General features: G+C 37.8%; 1 protein-coding gene across 1 annotated transcript in view; it reads left to right on the plus strand.

The window, feature by feature from the left end:
- Positions 1 to 10,170: 10,170 nt before the first annotated feature.
- Positions 10,171 to 20,576, plus strand: part of LOC110446628 (muscarinic acetylcholine receptor M4-like) — a 162,270-nt gene continuing 151,864 nt past the window's right edge. The window contains exon 1 of the mRNA XM_021491879.1: positions 10,171 to 10,239. The gene's annotated coding sequence lies outside the window, so the exon portion shown is untranslated. The remainder of the gene's footprint in view (positions 10,240 to 20,576) is intronic.

Genomic DNA, 20,576 nt, shown 5'->3' on the forward strand with positions numbered 1-20,576 from the left:
AATCAGTGCTTGAAATGGTGGTCTACATGAGTGTTTATAATGTTGCTCTTCAGGATTGTTCGGGAAAGTACAAGTACTATTCACAGAGTTTCTTCATACAAAAGTGTATCGTGTTATCATGACGTTTGTCTTCCATTATGTATTCCAGTACTTTGTAAAATGGACGGGAATTTCACGTGGTGGCGAACCGTTAACGCCACGACATAAAATGACTAATTAATGATGATGAATAATATACGTCTATTTTAACACAATGCCTATTTACACTGGTTCATGATTGTGTTCTCGAGTAAATGACACCCATGAATGTAGGTTAATGTAAGTTAATGTAAATAAATTTATTGTCACTGAATTGCAAAATGCCCAGACAACAGGTACATATACAAGGACATAAGTGTCCCTCTCCACAAATAAAGGTATTCAGGAATATTTCGGAATATTTCAAATAGTCTTTTTTGCATTTATGTCGGAACTGCATTTTATAACATCTATAAGCAACACTGTTCTATAAAAACATTCTTCGTGATGCGCAGTATCGCGCGTGTTTTATCAGAAATGCTATTAAGATGCTTTTCAATCCTTGTAAAATAATTTATGCAACAAAGAAAGATTTGTTCTCTCTTCTGCATTTGCTTTTCTTTATAATTCAAAAATAAAATATATTGATATACTGTTAACGTACTTAGTTAAGTGGTCGTCTATTTTAGCGCGTTTTGCGGTTTAAATGTTGCGCTAAATTATCAATGCTCCAATTGCTGATCGTGTGTTTTGTTCCCTATTGCATATTTTGTGGGTTCGTCAATTCAGCAAGACACCGTTAAATAATTAAAAATGCGCTAAAATTTGAGAGCACTAAATCAGTCTTGTTACAGTAAGTTAAACGAACGTGATTAATATCAGTACCTTGTACTTGTTTCCCAGACATTATACATATGTTTGTCTATATAATTCAATTAATGATGTATCTGGATAAAATAAGGTTTAAACCAAACTTATGAGACTTGAAAATGATAATTACTAGAAATGTTCGAAAAAGTACACATAAAATGACAAAATATCAACATGATCAAATTATGAATAAAAAAGATGAAGACAAAGACAATTCACTAACAATACTTGTTTATCGACATATAATTAATCGCGATTGTCTTGGTTCGTGTCAGAAAACTTACATTTAACGCCGTAATACACAATTCCCTTGAAGTACATCGCTATTACCGATCATGATTGATTCCCGATAGGTTAAGTTTTATTCCGATAGTCTCGTGTTTGCATGTGTGATGCACATGTAAAAGAAACATAAAATATCTTCCTGCGGTAGTTAATTACATATAACGCCCAAGGCCAGGGGCAATACGTATTACGTATTTATGTATACATCGTAAAGTCCAGAAAGACACGCAAGTGTGAATATCGACTATTTATCTACGCATGCAATTACTCCTGTCCAAACTAGGCCCGTAGAAAACACATGCATGAGACAGCTGATGTTAAAAGACAATAACTTTAAAAATTTTTTTTATATAATTTTCTTAAAATCAATATAATGATTTTTGAAGATGATTTATCGAGCTAATTCTGAAAAGCTAGATAGGAATAAGTGTCATTAAAAAAAAAGATCTTTAGAACTTCACAAGAGAATTTAAACATGGCTTGAATGATTATTATAATGTAAAAGTGCTTGCAGAGAAATTCCCTTCAATTTTAACTCACTAACAAAACGAAATAAAAATAGAAACGTAAAGACGAGAGTTCGGCATCTTAAAAGACACCAAAAAACCGGAAAAAACGAGAGCTAGGCAACTCTAGTAGACATCAAAACGACAAGAAAAGAGTTCGGCAACTTGATAGCTATAAGAAGGACAGACAAGTATAAAAAGACAACAACAGAAAGACATGTGTCCGGTAACTCTTCACCAAAACGGGAAGGCAACAGTTCGGTTACCATGAACACACCGAAACGAAATGACAAAAATTCGACAACTTAGTAACTCCAAAACGGGAAGGAAAACGTTAGATTACTTAGAAAACAACACTTTAACACACCAAACTGAACGGAATTATATTAAGATTTCCTAAGGCTAAGAGACAAAACTATGTGCTGTAATTATTTTCTTAACCACGCGGCACCTGTCATGTTGGCCCTTGCCAAACTTGTGAAATGATATAAGTCACCATCTCGATGTAAGACTCGGCGAACAATCCTTTTGTGACGGTAGAGAACGAAATCTCAGCTGGAAATCATGTTTTGAAATACGATCATCTCCCTCAAAATTGTGTTTAGTTTATAATAGTGCAACCTCTTACACCTGTGACATCCGGACTTCAGTGTCCCGTCGCCGTCTGCTTATTCTACTTTTAAAATCGACGTAACATCTGGATGCAACAGACGCTTTTATACAAGATGTGTACTGATTCCATAATGTGATATGATCCAGATCATATACAGAGTCATGTAATGTCGTTGTAATATTTGATTTGGTTTTGTTTTGTTGAATTTGACAAGACACATATGGAGTTCGGAATAGAGATACGTAATCTAGAGTTATATAGACTTTCTGTGTAATTTCAGACAGATATTGATTTTCTTTCATTTCATTACCTGTTCGATATCTCGATAGAAATATGATAGAAATCTGTGAATCGTGATAGCATCAACCACAACACGAAACCCTGGTAATATTAAGATGACAGTTTGGCCAGATCCAGATTTTACTTGGGCGAGCAATTGCGTCGGTGTGAGAAGTCGTGCCGTAACAACCTCCTTGTTTACGTACTAGCCACGTTTTTGTTATTTAAGCACAAAGTCAACTCCATAAATTGTTGTTTGACATCATCACAGCAATGTTTAGACACCGCTTGGCGCGTAAAGCTGGACAGTAAACGATGTTCATGCAAATTTTAACGTCTAGCCATTTCGGTGTCTCTTTATTTGTGTCTGGTGGCTTTTGAGAGATCTATACTGGAATGCTAAATATTCAATATTTTTAAATATTTTGTCTTCGTTTCGACAATTTCTAAAAAAAAAATAATGAAGCTGAATTGTCATTGATTTGACAGAAAATATCTTTAGCATTTACAGAAAAATGCTTAGACTAACCGAGAACGATTCATGAACACATCATTTTTTAACAACAAATTTAAGAATCACACACCATGTTAATTACGAGAAAAATGTTGTAAAGCCATTAAATTTAAGAAGGAGGATGTTTGATGTGCATGCATCTGCTTATTTGCTTACATGCTAGCTACACCTCTGACTATATTTACTGTACGACATACCGATATAGAAGTTTGTAACCGATAGAAAAGGATTCTGTATTCCTTTTGGCAAGAAAACGAGGATTTGCCTTATGTTTTTCTCATACTTTGATTTTCAATTTCAGGCTAAAAAATGTCTTTGTCCTCGTCGGAATGATAATTGTTACCTGTTTGCTCGATAAGCTTGAAAACGTTGCACTTGAATGAAAAAAAATAATTTGCCATTCCATACGTCAAACATTATAACTGTGACTAAATTGATGTAATTATAATTAAGAGAGCTGTGGAGGATTAAAAAACATAATTTACATGATCAAGAATTATAAATTATAGTTTTGGTTGATAAAACAAACAATTTTCACCATTTATTTTTCATCACATTATAGATATTTAAATCTGACACAAAAAAAAAAAAAATTGTTCTTCCATTTTCATTTTAACATCAGCTTTTCTCAGTTACTTGGAAAATGTTTGTTTTAAGATATCGTTTTCGTTTAATCGATTTATTTCGGATTAACGACATTCGGTTGCACTTTTAACATTACAGATTTAACAAAAAGAAATCAGTATATCTTAAGTAGCTACTTTCCATCTTTTTCTCGTATTTGTCGTCTGAACGTTTTAAAACTGTACTTTAAGCCACGCTATTGAGACGTACGAAAGCAGAATGGATCTACAATGTATATACTGCTATACAAAACACCAGACAGTTTTGACATTTTCACGTGTTTAATCTTATCAGACAGAGTAACATACACGGTGATATTTGTACTTAAACCTGCACCTTTGTAATGCTTGAATATACAATACGGTCGCTGGTGTCCCGATATTTCGGAAACCATTTCCGATAGGAAAATTAGCGGGACAAATGCTGTCAGGTCATTTCCTCCCGGACCGTTTCCGTATTCCTGGAATCTGGCGTGTCGTACGCTGTATGTACAATGTACATGTCAGATTAATGTAGCTTATAAACACAGTGATACACATATAAAGGCGTTTAGACGTCACACATCCGGATATTTCATGATCAACTGCGCATGCTCTAAGAAGGTTAGGCGAACGATTGCTTCCGAATTGTTGGACAAATGAGAAGGTTTCAAGCATCTGGGCGATTCTTTCAAAACTGATGTACAATTGTGCATGTTCTTCGCAGGTTAAATGAACTATTGTTTTCAAATACACAATTTTAAACAGCACTGTTCAAAAAATATATTGCTGGATTTGATGAAGTGATGCACATGTCTAAAAACGGAAGAGTTAAGGTCCACCGAAAGATCTGAACTGCCATACAAAAGAAGCTCTAAATTTAAATCTATACCTAAGGCCTTCAAATTTTGAAACAAAAATACGCCTTTCATTGCTTAAAAGTTGACACTCAAAGAAAAAGTGAAATACGTCCTCATATGGAGCCAGTCAACCAATGAAAACCTGTATCTAATCAGCCAACCAATGAAAAAACTGTATCATCGTAACGGAAACAGTTGAACTTTTATTGCGTTCCAATGTCGAAAAACTGACGTTCACAATGGTGTATAATTACGCTTACTTGAAACAATTTTTCACAAATCAACAGACGAACGTTCACTTGAATGATGTTGTTCCGTATCATAACCATTTATCTAAATTTCGAACGTTCTTCTAAATTTCACGGAAATTACTCGTTCATGCCTCAGTAGTTTCATTGAGCTCTAAAACTATCCTTATGCGGTGGCTGTGTGGTTAAGGCATCTGACTTACAACGACCACTGGCTCTCCACCACTGGGTCGCAGGTTCGAGACGTAGGTAGGGCAGGCGCCAGGTACTGGTCACAGGTAAGTGTTCTTTCTCCGGGGTCTCCGGTCTTCCTCCGCCATCAAAACATGGCTCCTCCATAACTGTTAATGGGAAGTAAAACACAAACAACACAAACTCTGTGTGTTACAGCTGTATTGCTTTTGTTTCCATTTACGTTTATCGATTGTCGACAAGTTAATTGGACAAGTTACAAAGAAAACATCACGCGAGTATTGACAACTTAAATGTTTCAATTAATTTTCAGAAGGCGTTTATGTTCACGACAAATCTTTGGGAGCAGAATTGTATACGGCATCACTTTTACAATGTGAGAAATATATACATATATATATGTGATGAACTTCGCAAGAAGAATAGATTACAAATGTAATCATCCGCTATTCCTTTATTCGAAATGCAAGTTTCAACTCTACTCTGCATCTTGTTACGAAGTCCCTGTATGTGCCACCTTGAGGACGAAAGAAATTATAAGTAATGACTGTTGGTGTTTTACGTCCTTAATGTGTTTACAGCTATGGTCATTTAAGGATGAACTAGATTTTAGCGGTGGAGGAAAGCCGGAGTACCCGGAGAAAAACCACCAACCTGCGGAGAGAAACTGGCGACTGTCTCATGTAGGTCTCGAACCCGCGACCGAGTGGTAGAAAGCTAATGATCGTAGACACTTGTAATGCTTTGATTGAAGGTACAAATGAATCCAGCGGCAGCGTATCGGTGTAATCGTCGGGATTTGATATCAGATAAGTCCTTTGATGATTTTCGAAAGCACAGGTATCGCTGTATACTAGCATTGCGATTGGTCATTTTTTTTTATGTTTTCCGCACCAATCAAATAGCTAACCGTGATATCGTTCGATTTTGTTATGACATACATTCAACAGGTGCTGTGAAGATATGACATGTGAACGCGGGAACAGAACTCTCACATTTCGGAAATGCAATATGTGTTGCTGGCAGAGAGAATATAAGTTTACAGCTAAAAGTGTGAAAGTATGCTATACAGTTGGATAAACACATTTATTGCTGAAATGTAATATATTTAAATACAAATATGATAACCTGTTATATAAAAATCTGTTTTCGTACTTTAAATCGATATTTAGATGTACTCAATACATACTGGTATGATGAATTTTACAAAGATATTTATTCATGTAAAAGAAGGACGAAAGGGAATGATGGAACCGAAAAAGCAGGTAAGGAGAGGGAATAGGAGGTAAGGACAATCAAGTCTTATAGGAGCAAGAGGTGTGACCTAATTGTGAAATCTTCAAACTGCTGGACATCCTTGTTTAATTTCTCTTTCAAAATATATCAATACAGTTTGCATCGATGTATACTTAAAACTGACAAGCTACATGAGGATTGAATTTAGTATCTGTGTTTGAGAAACAAGTTGATAAATACTATAGACAACCTTTGTGGTCGCCATCCTGATTTCATATCGGGGAAATACTATATTATGTTGTGCAATATGAATATTGACTAGCTTTGATTATGCTAATTAGTATGTCACGTGGTTACATTGTCATTTGGGTGATTCTCGCTTTGAGGACGTGCTATTACTACATGACTGCTGTTGTCAGTGAACTTGAAGCAGACGACGCGTACACTTCCGAAACACATGGTCTTATTATCCTTGTAATTCAAAAGCTTATCGCCGTAATTATTTCCATCGATTTTGTGTTTGTAAAAACGGTTTCGATTACATTTCGGTGCTTTTTCTGTGTGCTTGTGACGGATGAAAATGAAACTTTTGTGGTTTAATACAGTACTTCCCTCAGTGATGTTAGCGTCCCATCGCTGTGTTACAAGTGTGTTGTCGTGTTTAGAAATTCAATTATTTGCCTCAACATATTAGGAGTCGACATTTAACCTATACAAATGTAATTATAATCCATTAGTTACGATCTTGACCTTTCGGAAGTCGGATTACCAGACAGGGACTCAACTGTTTGAAAAGTGCACAGATCCACGGTAGGGAATGGTATGTCCTGGACGGTATATAGTCCTAATGGTTTTTGAGTGTAAATATATATACTTTAAAATTACGTATAAAATATTGACGAGATTGGGCGATGTTGATATCGTGGTGTCGTTTTTAAATTGATGTATAAACCGATACGTAGCCTAAGAGCAATGTGTTGGGGTATTCGTGACAGGATGTGGGTTCGTACGGCTGAAAGAGGATGTGAGTTTATAAGGAGGTGCGGGTATGTAAAAGGGTGTGGATATCTAAGACCGCACGGGCCTGTGAGAGGGTGTGGGTCTGTAAGAGGGTACAGGTCTGTGAGAAGTTGTGGGTCTGTATAAGGGTACGGGTTTTTGAAAGGGTGTGGGTTTGTTAGAGGGTGTGGATGTGTTAGAGGGTGTGGATGTGTTAGAGGGTATGCGTCTGTGAGAGGGTGTGGGCATGTTAGAGGGTGTTAACTTGTTACAGGGTGTGAGTCTGTGAGAGAATGTGGGTCTGTGAGAGAGGTTGGGGGGGGGGNATTTTGACAGGATGCGGGTCTGTGAGAGGGTACGACTCTGTGAGAGGTTGTTGGTTTGTGAGAGGGTGCGTGTTTGTGAGAGAGGTGGGTTTGTGAGCGGGTTGAAGTTTGTAAGATGATGTACATGTAGGTATTGGTCCGTAAGAAGTGTGGATCTGTAAGATGATGTTGGTTTGCTTGACGGTGTTGGTTTATTTGAGGGTGTTGGTCAGTGTGAGGGTGTTTGTATGTTTGGGGGTTCAGGTCAGTAACAGGGGGCGGTTGTGAAAGAGAGGACAATTATGTGAGTAAAGATATATAGCACGTGTCTTACTGGACACAGGCACTAAACAGACAAACACCATCAGGTGGTGCGTCTGTATATTGAAAGAGTTATTCATTTAAGCCAAGATCTGAATTGTCTAGAAAACAAATAAAATCATTTTCAATTAACGTAATAGTCAAGTAAGGAAATGTTCCCACTTACTGAAATTGTATAATATGCAGTAAGCCGGAACTAATTCAATATAGTACGTCTCAGACACACCGGAAGTTGAAGCCGGATGTTTACATCATCATATGTGAGTTACGTAATTTTTTACAGAAAAAAATATAAGAATCTTTAATACATTTACAAAAACTAAGCACTTTCCTAATTTGACCTCGATTGTATCGAACGTTGATGACAAGTTCCAGGACAGACAGCTACATACATATCTAGTACGCACGACATTGCTTGACGTAACCCGTTGACGCACCCGTAATTGATTAAACTCAATCATGCTGAAGAAATTATTGACTAGTCATTGTTTACGAATAATTTCTAATCGTCCTTACTCACCTGTGTCTATTCTACCGCTAATGAGCACGCGAGCAGGTGTTTGGTTGACCAGTAATATGGTATCGCTTTGTCCGTACTGAGGTCATCTTGACACACACATATATATATACCTATATATAAACTTAGAAAAAATAAGATTAACGACCGACTAAAAAACTAGCTGCTTTTTACCCTTCACAGGGCTTTTCCAGGTTTATTAAAAAGGTCAAATAAATATATATATATGCGATGCACTGACACCTTGCAACAATAGTGTAAAGTTTAACACAAAGGAATCGAAGAGTACACATGGTGTCGAATCAAAGTTCTGTTATTGCCGACTGTACAGAAACCCAGCCCGTATACATGTACATGTACGCATGTTTAGTGTACTGTTGCCGAGGGTGCACCTCGCCGAACAATCTGATTAGGATTTGAGTTAATCAATTAAAGTAGTATAGTGCCACAGTGAATTGTATTAAACTTACGCAGTTTGGTCTTAAATGCTTTTGGTTATTGCAAGGCATGGATATACTGCAAAGCGAGGGATTTTTGCGGCCGTTTTTATTTTCAAGATTGAGCCCCCTCGAACGAGATCGAAGCTACTACAGGATGGCGTCGAGTATTATTAAAATACATCAGATCATTTTAAAGGGGCACGGGCGAAAAATAAAAAGCAACCTGTTTTCATGCAATCGATGTAAACTATCAAGGACTTGTGATATACCGGAAATGGAGTGAAGAACTAATTCGACGGTTTCCTGTTATTGGTCATGCGTCTTGCGCTGACCATTTAAAGGGGCATGACATACATTGGTTTATTCCGTATAGAAAATGACTGTCGTGCGTTTATTTCATCCCTTCCCAAATATACATAATGACCTTGCTGATCCCCATCGCCTTGATAAGACCGTATTGCCATGAGCTATAAAAGAAAGGCCAATCAAACAATGTATAACATCTTATTGCCTTTTCTGAGAACGACATTGTAGCTTTACGTCTTCCGGTACAAGTTTTGTTGGTAAAAAATCCCCAATAAGGTGTGCAAATCATTGGTGCATGTGTATGATTTAGGGGCGTGTTATTTACCCTCGGGAGGTGGTTATAACTAAGTCCGATCTCAACCACTGGTTAATTTGAACCCAATAATTTCAGCACATATAACGGTTTTCATTTTATCGTTGCGATAATGTCAAGAGATGTCACGGTTTTTCTGGAGTGCTGTCTCATCTTGCCAATTGTGAACGCTACAATAGCGGTAAACAGATCTAAACTAGGGATTTGTAACAAGACATTACTATGAATAATTCATGTTGTTTCTGTTATAGGCCAAAGAGACCATGAGCGCCATCTAGCGGCTAGAGTGATGTATCGTCTGCTCAGAGTGTGATACGGACGAGCGTACAATTCAATACAAATCTCTACAAGGCGGGAAAGACCGTCGCGCCTTTATTGGTAAAATTGTGTGTTACATTCGGTAGCTTCTCTAGCGTGTACCTTTGACTAATGATAAACCTAACAGTTATTGATGTAGGCCACTAATCCGGAAATCTCTATCCCCCGATACCAGCGTCGTTTCTGGAAGTTAGACAGCACGGCTCAGACATTGTCTGCAGCTCCTTTTTCGCGGATGCTCGTGTTGATTGTGTAAACAATAGTCGGGCTTTTGGATTTTCTTTTAAAGATATTGACTTCCTATTTGGACGTAGTCCATTGAAATCATTAAACATTTTATGGAGGATTTTCCTGAACTTGAAAGTAGTATCGTTCTTGGATTTTAACTCAATGGAAATTTTTGAATTTTGAAGACAAATCCAGAAGAGACCTTTCCAACATCATCAAATTCTGACTATTGCAGAAACCAAGTCTGGATTTCTGATCTCAATTTAAAGGTAAGTATGTATAGTTATTATGCGCTTTACAATTTATATGCTACGTTTTAATTTCTTATCGGTTAAACAGTCAACAATATGCAATAATGGAGCACTTAATTACAGAACAATGCGCTCGTTTATTCTTTCTCTTGTAGTCAGCCAACTGTCTTTGCTAAAGAAAGCGCGCAGTGTACAAAATATATGGAAATAGAAAGTAGAAACGTATAACGTTATAAAAGGGAGGTATAGATAAAAGTATCCTAAACTCATATGTATGCTTACCTGTATATTTTCACATATACCTAAAGAAAAATAGATTTGCCGAATGTGTAACAAAATACTTTAGACATGCACGTTACTCGATTTTCACAAGTAATTCTTCAACGAACGCTTGCAGATGTCTTCTTCAAAGAACAATAAAATGAGTGATTTAGGTCCGATTAAAAGAAAGTATGCCCCCGAGAGAAAAAACCCTTCTGTAGAAAAGTTTACCGCTTTCATTACAGATAATACTGAATGGTCCTCTGAATGTACATGCTAAACTATGATTTGTGTAAAACGGAACTTTGTTAGTCTGGATTTTCGATAATGCGAACAAACGACTTACCTGACGTTAAAGTTAAGGATACTGTTCCCTTACAAGTTGTACATTTTTGTACGGAAACCCGAAAACACTCGCTTTTATACTTATCTTTTCACACCCCCCCCCCNTCCGCGCGTTTGTTACTTGACAATCATGCTTTTTTATGAGGGTGCAACTTACTTTCAGTTTTTGCAAACGATTCATATATATTCAGATGAATAGTCCAAATAATTACTCTATAAATATGAATATGACACGTCATCACTTGGCTCTATAAATTACGATACGTCATCAGTTTTCTCTATAATTCTTTGAACAAACAACATCATTATTCCGTTTTACATACATGTTGTATAATAATTAGGGGGATATTTCATTTTCAGTTGCACATATTTCTTTCCGCTTTATTTCTCCATCAGTCATAATGTATTTTCTGAAACAAACACTGGTGTGTTCATATATAAACCTTCACATTATATCACTCTTTAATTTCCCCTGTTACCTCTTTGAAGAACGATTAATGATATAGAATTACCGGGTTTGTGGTAAGGTTTAATATGAAATGAGCAAGAAGAATATGTGTTTGCGTATGTATCAAAACAATTACGTGTAGAGCGATTTTTAACAGCATCAAAGTGATTAGTTATAAAAAGAAATTTGTAAGACAAGAGTGTTAATTAGTTAAATAATTTTTTTTTTTTATATATAATTATGCATGCATGAAGCAGGAATGTGTATACGTTTCAAAAATAGTTGTTTGTAGAACATGTTTGATACTGAATCACGATCTCTAAGGTCATTAGCACTAATAGCAAATGTATACATGAAGAAAATATGTGTGTACGATTTGTTGATTCGCTATACAAAGGGTTTTCACCTCAGAACGGTACAATACAATTACGTTGGCGATTTCAATAGAAAATGGGTTATCGGTAGAAGCAGACAACAAATTACCTAACTAATGAGGTGTATTGAAGTATTTTGGATTTTTGATAACAGAACACTTTCCCTGTGATATCAAGATCGCTCAAATAAGCGAGCAAATGAAAACCGGATGCGTGAGCAAATAAGAACCGGATGTAGTGTGCGCTGGGCGCACTTGATTCACTGTTACCGTTTAAATGGCGGTTTATGAGTCGATGATTTACTACCAGATTTTCTGTGGACTTATAACAAGTTACAAAATGTGCTTATTTATGACAAAGTCACACAGTGTTTACTTTATTTATTAATCAGAAAAAAATATGGTGGATCCCTGTTAAGTACTCTAAATGAAATAAAACTTGAATACCAACATTCCTCTAGAATATTATTGTGTAGCATCAAATATGCACTTAATCCTACCTAAAACCCCGATACCCTTTTTTTCCGTTCTGAACGCTCAGACGTTCACACATCTTGTAAAGTTCAGTTACAAATTCCTATTTACAAAATATACGGTCGAATTAATACATAATGTAATAGGAGTGTACAGTGGGGCATCACTACTAACCGATTGCCGCACTATCCAGCAACCACTAAGCAAGTTCTCTCACAAGCCTAAAACTTCTCCTCCAGATGCCACACCAACCAACCAACCACCATTTATCCAGTTGCCCAACCATCCAATCACCACTAATCCAAGTGCCCCACCATATAGCCACCACTAATCCAAGTGCCCCAACATCCAACCACCACTAATCCAAGTGCCCCAACAACCAACAACCACTAATCCAGTTGCCCATCAACCGACCACCTCTAAATCAGTTGCCTCACAATCCAACAACCACTAATCCAAGTGCCCCTTCATCAAACCACTACTAATCTAGTTGTCCCAACATCCAGGCACCACTAATCCAGTTGCCTCATCATCAAACCACCACTAATCAAGTTGCCCCACCATCCAATCACCACTAATCCAAGTTGCCCCAACATCTAACCACCACTTATCCAGTTGCCCTACCATCTAACCACCACTAATCCAGTTGCCCCACCATCCAACCACCACTAATCTAGTTGCCCAACCATCCAACCACCACTAATCTAGTAACCCCACTGTCCAATCACCACCAACTCAGTTCCCGCACTATATTCAGTCACCACTGATCCACTTATCCAACTTTTGAGCCACCATTGATCCATTGTCCCACCATCCGACCACGACTAATCCAAGCGCCCCACCATCAAACCACCACCAGTCCAGTTACCCCACCAACCAATCACCACATAAGTGCCCCACCGTCCAATTGTCCAGTTTTAGGAGAGTTTTTAATGGGAATACTTGTGGCTGTTTTCCTCTTCCGTCTTCCGTCTTCACTTCCGTCACATAGATTGGCTATAGTTTCCAACTTAGCTCTCAAAATTAAATCATTTGATATCTTTCATCTCATCGAATACATGAATATTTAATTTTCATGTAAAAGAGATAAATGAAGTACTTCTTGTCAGTGGTGAACTGAACAGGCGTATATTTCTGATTTAAAAATGAAAACCCTGCTTTTGACTATAGTGACAATAGAAATAGATTTGATTTGTTTTGGGTTTCACGTCCTTGCAACAGCGAAGTTAGGAAGACCACTGCTGTGGCCACTCAAGGCTCAGTTAAAGGTGTCGCCCCAATGTAAAGTCATACCCTAGACACGGTAACATGACAATCCCCTGTCATAACGAGGACACAGCAACACGGCACTCCCCCTGGTCACTGAATTGTCATAACTTGGACACGGTAACATGACACTCCACCCGGTCACTGAAATGTCATAACCGGGACACGGTAGTATGACACTCCACCCGGTCACTGAAATTTATAATCTGGATACAGGAGTATGACACTCCACCCTGTCACTGACGTGTCATAACGTTGACCCAGTAACATGACACTCAATCCGGTCACATTTTACTGACAACAGACTAACCATATCGACGCCCATTTTAAGTTGAACAGAACGCAGAGAAGTAGTAATATAAAGACTGTTTTGTTTCGGTCAGAGGACAGAGCCCACAACCTTTCAACACTTCGGCGGACACTTTACACAGAGGCCAAACCCGAGGTATTGCCAAGTAAGGCGTTAGGGAAAACAAACGTAATTAAGTAAAGAGACAATCTAACGATTCCAAAATTTTTAAATAAATGCAGCAGATTTATTCAAACTGCTTCTTCCCCAATTCTGGAGGAGGTCCCACATTAGTTGCGTCTATACTCGATCCCATATCAGCAGGGCTGAACAGATACAGCGAATATGTTTGATTTGGAAGTGTATTTAAATTTCTTCATGTTTAAAATAATTACAGACTTATCGTCCCTTAACGATATACTGCGATGCATCGAATCGTACTCACATGTGCCATGGTTCTCCGTAATAAACTGGTACCGTTTCGTACAGCTGGATAGACTTAAGCACACAGAAAAAAAAGTGCCTTGTTCATGGACACAACAACAAAAGCTATATTTAGTCTGCGTGATTCGAACTAAAGCTTTCGGTTAACAAGCGTCGCCCGTCCAATTGTTTCATAGATCCCCAGCATAGATTTACTTCTTTTTTTTATATATGAAACAGGACGGTTACAAGAAGCAATAGCTCTTGTCACGACTTCTTCGCTTTGATGTTATGTATGAAAGGAAGTAATTGAAATAGTGACAAAAGGTTTGAAATGAATACTCTAATTTTGTTTCCTCAAGATTTAAAATAATAGTGTTACTCTTTTCATCATACAATCGATTGGGGGAAAACCTGGCGCCACATACCGATTGAAATTGTTTGAAAATATGGGTCATGTTCCAATCTATACAAACAAAGTTACACAGTCAAACACAGATATATTTCATCTGTAGTCCTAACGGCAATATTTGGCGCTTTTATAAATCATGTCATAAATTGCGTTTGCAGCATAACATGCATTTTTGAACCAAAAAAGAAGTTGTTTAGATGTAGATAATGGATCTGATATGGAAAATAAATGGAAGTTGACAACGATCAGTGGAGTTGGTATTGTTGTAATGTAAAAACACTTACAACTCATATACGAATGGATCTAATTGATAAAGTGTTGTGCTGTGTACATGTATGTATGTAGGGGAACCTACGTTCAGTTTCTATCGCTAAGGTCATAGGTCGACGGAGTCTTTGGGGGGTGATGCCACTCAAGGGACGTTGTTTAATGTCACGCGAGAGCCAAACACCCCAGTCGGTCACATTAGCCTTTTACACTTCAAATGCGCATTCACGGTTTTTTCCTAGAAAAATGCAATAGAGTCCTTCAAGCCGATGTAATGTGCTCGGCGAAATCTAAACTCGAGGGTCTTTTTCTAAAACATCGTGCTGAATTTAAAAATCTTATCCCGAGGGTTATTTTCTACCACAATTTCTACTATAAAAACATTTCAAGGTGAATCCAAAGCACTGCGTCATTATCAAGGCTTATGAAATGTGTGATAAATTTAATTATGCAACCCTGACTACGTTGCATAAAGTGATGACGCGATTATGACGTTTTCAAAACAACTAAAATATATACACAGGATGAATCGAGTGATGGAATTAAGACATGGCATGTGTATGTATCAACGCAATGACCAAGGGATTAAGTCCCCATGGGTGGACCAGACCCTGTGGCCATCTATGTAGCATGTCCATGACAGCGATGGGAGTATTTGGTACATGTATAATGAAACATTGAAATGACAAGGGTTGTAGGGTTTAAGGAACCCTTGACAATCCGACACTCTTCACCCTGCTTGTTTTTTTTCTTCAAAATAATTCAGCGAATAGTTTATCACAAATTAGAAAAAAATATCTTGACTGTATACGGTTTCATTTGATACTTATACAATACGTTACGTATAACATGTCAGCGACGCTGTGTCTCTCTGATAGGCCAGATTGAACGATTGACAGAACATGGACATATACTTGAATTATTTGTATATGATGATAAAAAAAGATCCTTCGGGATGGATATCCCAGAAACAAACACTGACCTTGCTTTGAAATCTTAAATGATTCAATTTGCCAAAAGTCAATGCTAGGAAGATTTGTTCAGATACAGTGTGCGTAACGGCTTGAGGCGGGAAATGGCCCCGATAAAGTCTGTCTTTACAGCAGACGATCTGAGATGGAAACAAAATGGTAAACGTAACGACTTTTAACAACTTGAAAATGTTTTGAAAATTTCAGTGCGTACATTTCAGTCACTCTGTAGGTGGTTTGTGACACGATTCAAAGATAAAATACCGACAAATGTACAGATCAGATGTATCTATCTCAGAAACATTGAATACAGCTTGTAACAAAATCAACAATTTGATATAACTTCGTTTACAGACGAATATATAGAGTTTATATGGGTTCAGTTCAAAGAGTTTTCTAAAGATTTTAAAATTGCGATTTTAATGTCAGTGGAATTTAAGTGTCAGCGTTATCAAAATTGAATTGTTTTTATCAGAATTTGAATCAAAGCTTGCTATTCCACCAATCACTTATAGTATTGAGGTTGACTGGTCCACCAATCACTAATTGTATTGAAGTTGACTGGTCCACCAATCACTAATAGTATTGAGGTTGACTAGTCCACCAATCACAAATAGTATTGAGGTTGACTGGTCCACCAATCACTAATTGTATTGAGGTTGACTGGTCCACCAATCACTAATGTAATAGGCGTTGACTGGTCCGCCAATCACTAATAGTATTGAGGTTGACTAGTCCACCAATCACGAATATCATTGAGGGTGACTGGTCCACCAATCACGAATAGTATTGAGGTTGACTGGTCCACCAATCACTAATGTAATAGACGTTGACTGGTCCACCAATCACTAATAGTATTGAGGCTGACTGGTCCACCAATCACGAATAGTATTGAGGTTGACTGGTCCACCAATCACGAATAGTATTGAGGTTGACTAGTCCACCAATCACTAATAGTATTGAGGTTGACTGGTCAACCAATCACTAATAGTATTGAGGTTGACTGGTCCACCAATCACGAATAGTATTGACGTTGACTGATCCACCAATCACGAAGAGTATTGAGGTTGACTAGTCCACCTATCACGAATAGTATTGACGTTGACTGATCCACCAATCACGAATAGTATTGAGGTTGACGGGTCACCAATCACTAATAGTATTGAGGTTGACTGGTCCACCAATCACGAATAGTATTGACGTTGACTGGTCCACCAATCACTAATAGTATTGAGGTCGACTGGTCCACCAATCACGAATAGTATTGAGGTTGACTGGTCCATAAATCACGAATAGTATTGAAGTTGACTGGTCCACCAATCTCTAATAGTATTGAGGTTGACGGGTCACCAATCACTAATAGTATTGAGGATGACTGGTCCACCAATCCCGAATAGTATTGAGGTTGCCTGGTCCACCAATCACGAATAGTATTGAGGTTGACTGGTCCACCAATCACTAATGATAGTGAGCTTGACTGGTCCACCAATCACGAATAGTATTGAGGTTGACTAGTCCACCTATCACGAATAGTATTGACGTTGACCGGTCACCAATCACTAATAGTATTGAGGTTGACTGGTCCATCAAGCACGAATAGTATTGACGTTGACTGGTCCACCAATCACTAATGGTATTGAGGTTGACTGGTCCACCAATCACGAGTAGTATTGAGGTTGACTGGTCCACTAATCACACATAGTATTGAGGTTGACTAGTCCACCAATCACGGTCAGTATTAAGGCTGAGTAGTCCACCAATCAAAACTTGTATTAAGGCTGAAAAATCCATCAACTTAAACCCTATTTGCGTATTTTCCAAACATTTATTACTGAAAATGTCGCCGTAAATAGGAAAAACCCGCACTTATGAGTAAACGTAGACTAGCCGGTACTTAATGCATAATCGAATATAGCTAGATCCGCTCCTACGCTCTTAGGTGTTCAAAATTAATCGAATAATTAATGTTTTTATTATTCAGAGAGCCATGTCCTACAAATGTCACTCGCTGTCCTTCGCGAGACCTCACACGATTGTACAAGTCTTAGACTATCCCCAAATCGTATCTAGAACGAGTAGTTATGCTTTTTATAGTTCCAGCAACTCTGTCACATATGGGCGCACTGAGACTGTCAGCTGGTACAACCTGCCAATCGACAGTTTATAATCACTTTTACGGCATCTGTATGAAAGTTAGGAGTCTATTTGAAAGGTCAAGCAAAGGTTTTTTTTCTTTATCGGGACCCAAGGTATCGTCAACGTCAGCGATATTTGCCTGAATAGTTTATGAGGCACCTGGGACATGTGAGCGCGATACTGGTTTTCTAAGAAACGTACACCATAAAAAATAAACTTTTTAGTTAAAAGGAATGTTGCAATATCCTTCTCCTTGGTTGAGTAAAAGACAGTTTATCATTGAAGCAAACAAGAAAGCAAGAGAGCAAGCAGGTAATCAACCAAGCAATCGATCGACTGAACAGTCAAACTCGAAATCATCCAGGCAATCGATTGATCAATTAATCACAAGAAAAATCAATAAATCAATCAATAAGCCAACCAGCGAACCAACCAACCAACCAACCAAACAACCAAACAACAAACAAACATACCATGTCATTAATCAACAAACCAATCAACCAGCTAATCAATTAATTAACCAGCCAATCTACCAGCCAACCAATTAACCAGCCAATCAATCAATCAACAAACCAATCAACCAATTAATCAACCAGCCAATCTACCAGCCAACCAATTAACATGTCAAGTAATCAATCAACGAGCCGACCAATTAACTAGCCAATCAACCAGCCAACCAGCCAACCAATTAACCAACCAATCAACCAGCCAATCAATCAACCAACCAATTAACCAACCAATCAACCAACCAATCAACCAATCAACAAATCAAGTGAACACTACCAGTGTTTGACCTCCATAGGAATCTTTGTTAGACAGATTTGTACAATTTTCAAGTTCATCTTTATCTGTTTTACTTGGAAGTTACGTCATTCAAGGATATTTTGTTAGGACACAATAAAACAATCGTTTATAAACTTGATGTAGTTGTATAGGTGTACATGTACAACAGGATTAAGATCCTGTCCCAGAGCCAAATCAATACGTTTTCAAGTGTGTACATTTCAAAATGACGATTTTTTTGTTTTTACATTTCTAAGGTGGCAAATGCATAAAACGTTTGTGTTAAGATATAAGAGGGCTCGGTGCCTGAAATCTGTCGTTCCTAAGTGAATTGTGAAGAAAATGTTGTTTGGTACTTTGTATCATCTTTTTACGGCGGTTTATCGCCTTCTTTTCTGAGACAAATTTATATTATCTCCATTTTTTCTCTTTCTTATTCAGCATTTCCCTATTTGCGAGGCCATTCCAGCAATTGCTGGGATGGGTTTTTTTGTGCAAAGAAAGACTGATAGGGTCTCACCCTACATAGACAGTAAGGCTTTAAAGATCCTTGACTGTTCAAGCAGTCTCGTGTTAGGTGGGTTTGTTTTATTTGGCTTTTTACCTCGTTGCAACAGCCAAGATAATTACATGAAGAAGACAGATTCGGAGGGAGACATGGCTAAAAGGAAAAAGAAGGAAAGAGGGAAAAGGACAAATTCGAAATAAGCAATGAGGGCAGCAGATAAATGATGGTCTCTCCAATGTCTTCTAGGAAGAAAACACAGAAGAAAAACTCCAATTTTCTCAAGTCACCACATTAGTCGCCTCTCACGACACTTAAAGGGATTTAGTAGGTCTCTTCTTTCGCCGAACCTGCACACAGTGCCTCGCGTTAGACTGTCAGCGATTTCACTTCAGATAGGGAAAGGCATTTCTCCCTATTTTCCACAAAACCAAATGAATTAACAAACAAGTCAGCGAGATATTTAATTATTCAGTTCAAAACATTCGACAGCGTGTTGTTGTCAACAATATCAAACTGTTATATTTTGCTACAGTTTGGTACCCACATGTATAACTTCCGGATTACCTCGTGCCGATGTTTGGTACTAGTCGGGGAAAAGATCGTTTAGAATATTTTAATAAGTGTTGTCAATTATGAACACTTCGATTACTCAAATAAGTAATCAAAAATTGCATTTGTGATCGGCGACCAACGTATTCTTCGCCTCATTGCTCTAAATGTTTCACACTAGTAAACCGGAAATCATTAGAATTCGTTTCATTTCAGCCGGATATCCTGTGGAGATATACTATTTTCACGGTACGTTGTACATATGTACGTGATGCTGTTCTTTTATTTTACATAATACATCTCTGTTCCAATCCCAATCAAATTAGCATCTAAATGCATTTATTCCCCGTAATGACTGGATAGGACATTCAGTTAAACCGGAAGTTTATTAAGGTCTGTTCGTTTTGATACATTTCCGGTTATACGGAACTTTGTGAGATGATGCGTGTTTTTAACTGACGACATGGACGGCAGTTCCCGCCATTCTAAAGGCGTTTCTTCTCTCTGGTTGTCATGGCGGTCGATGCCCGGATGTAACCCGTCATTTTCATTATACTTGAGCTGCTGAGAACATAAGAACTGCATTATATCTGAACGATACCAAAGTAGCTATACTCGACAGACCATTTCAATATGGCTGACGGCACGTTTCCTGTCATCTCATTCAACGATATCTAATTTCCGGTAAAACATATTTTCTAACTCTTGTGTTTTCGCGTGGTGTTCTAAGATGACATGTATTACGTGTTACGGTTTTCTCCCCTACCTTTTCACACAGATAAGGCCTTGTTCATGATGCTGTAGTTATTTGAAGCGTTTCAAATAGTATTTCTATTTAACTATTCCTTGT

Source organism: Mizuhopecten yessoensis, unplaced genomic scaffold (assembly GCF_002113885.1).
Source record: "Mizuhopecten yessoensis strain PY_sf001 unplaced genomic scaffold, ASM211388v2 scaffold2891, whole genome shotgun sequence".
Classification (NCBI taxonomy): domain Eukaryota; kingdom Metazoa; phylum Mollusca; class Bivalvia; order Pectinida; family Pectinidae; genus Mizuhopecten; species Mizuhopecten yessoensis.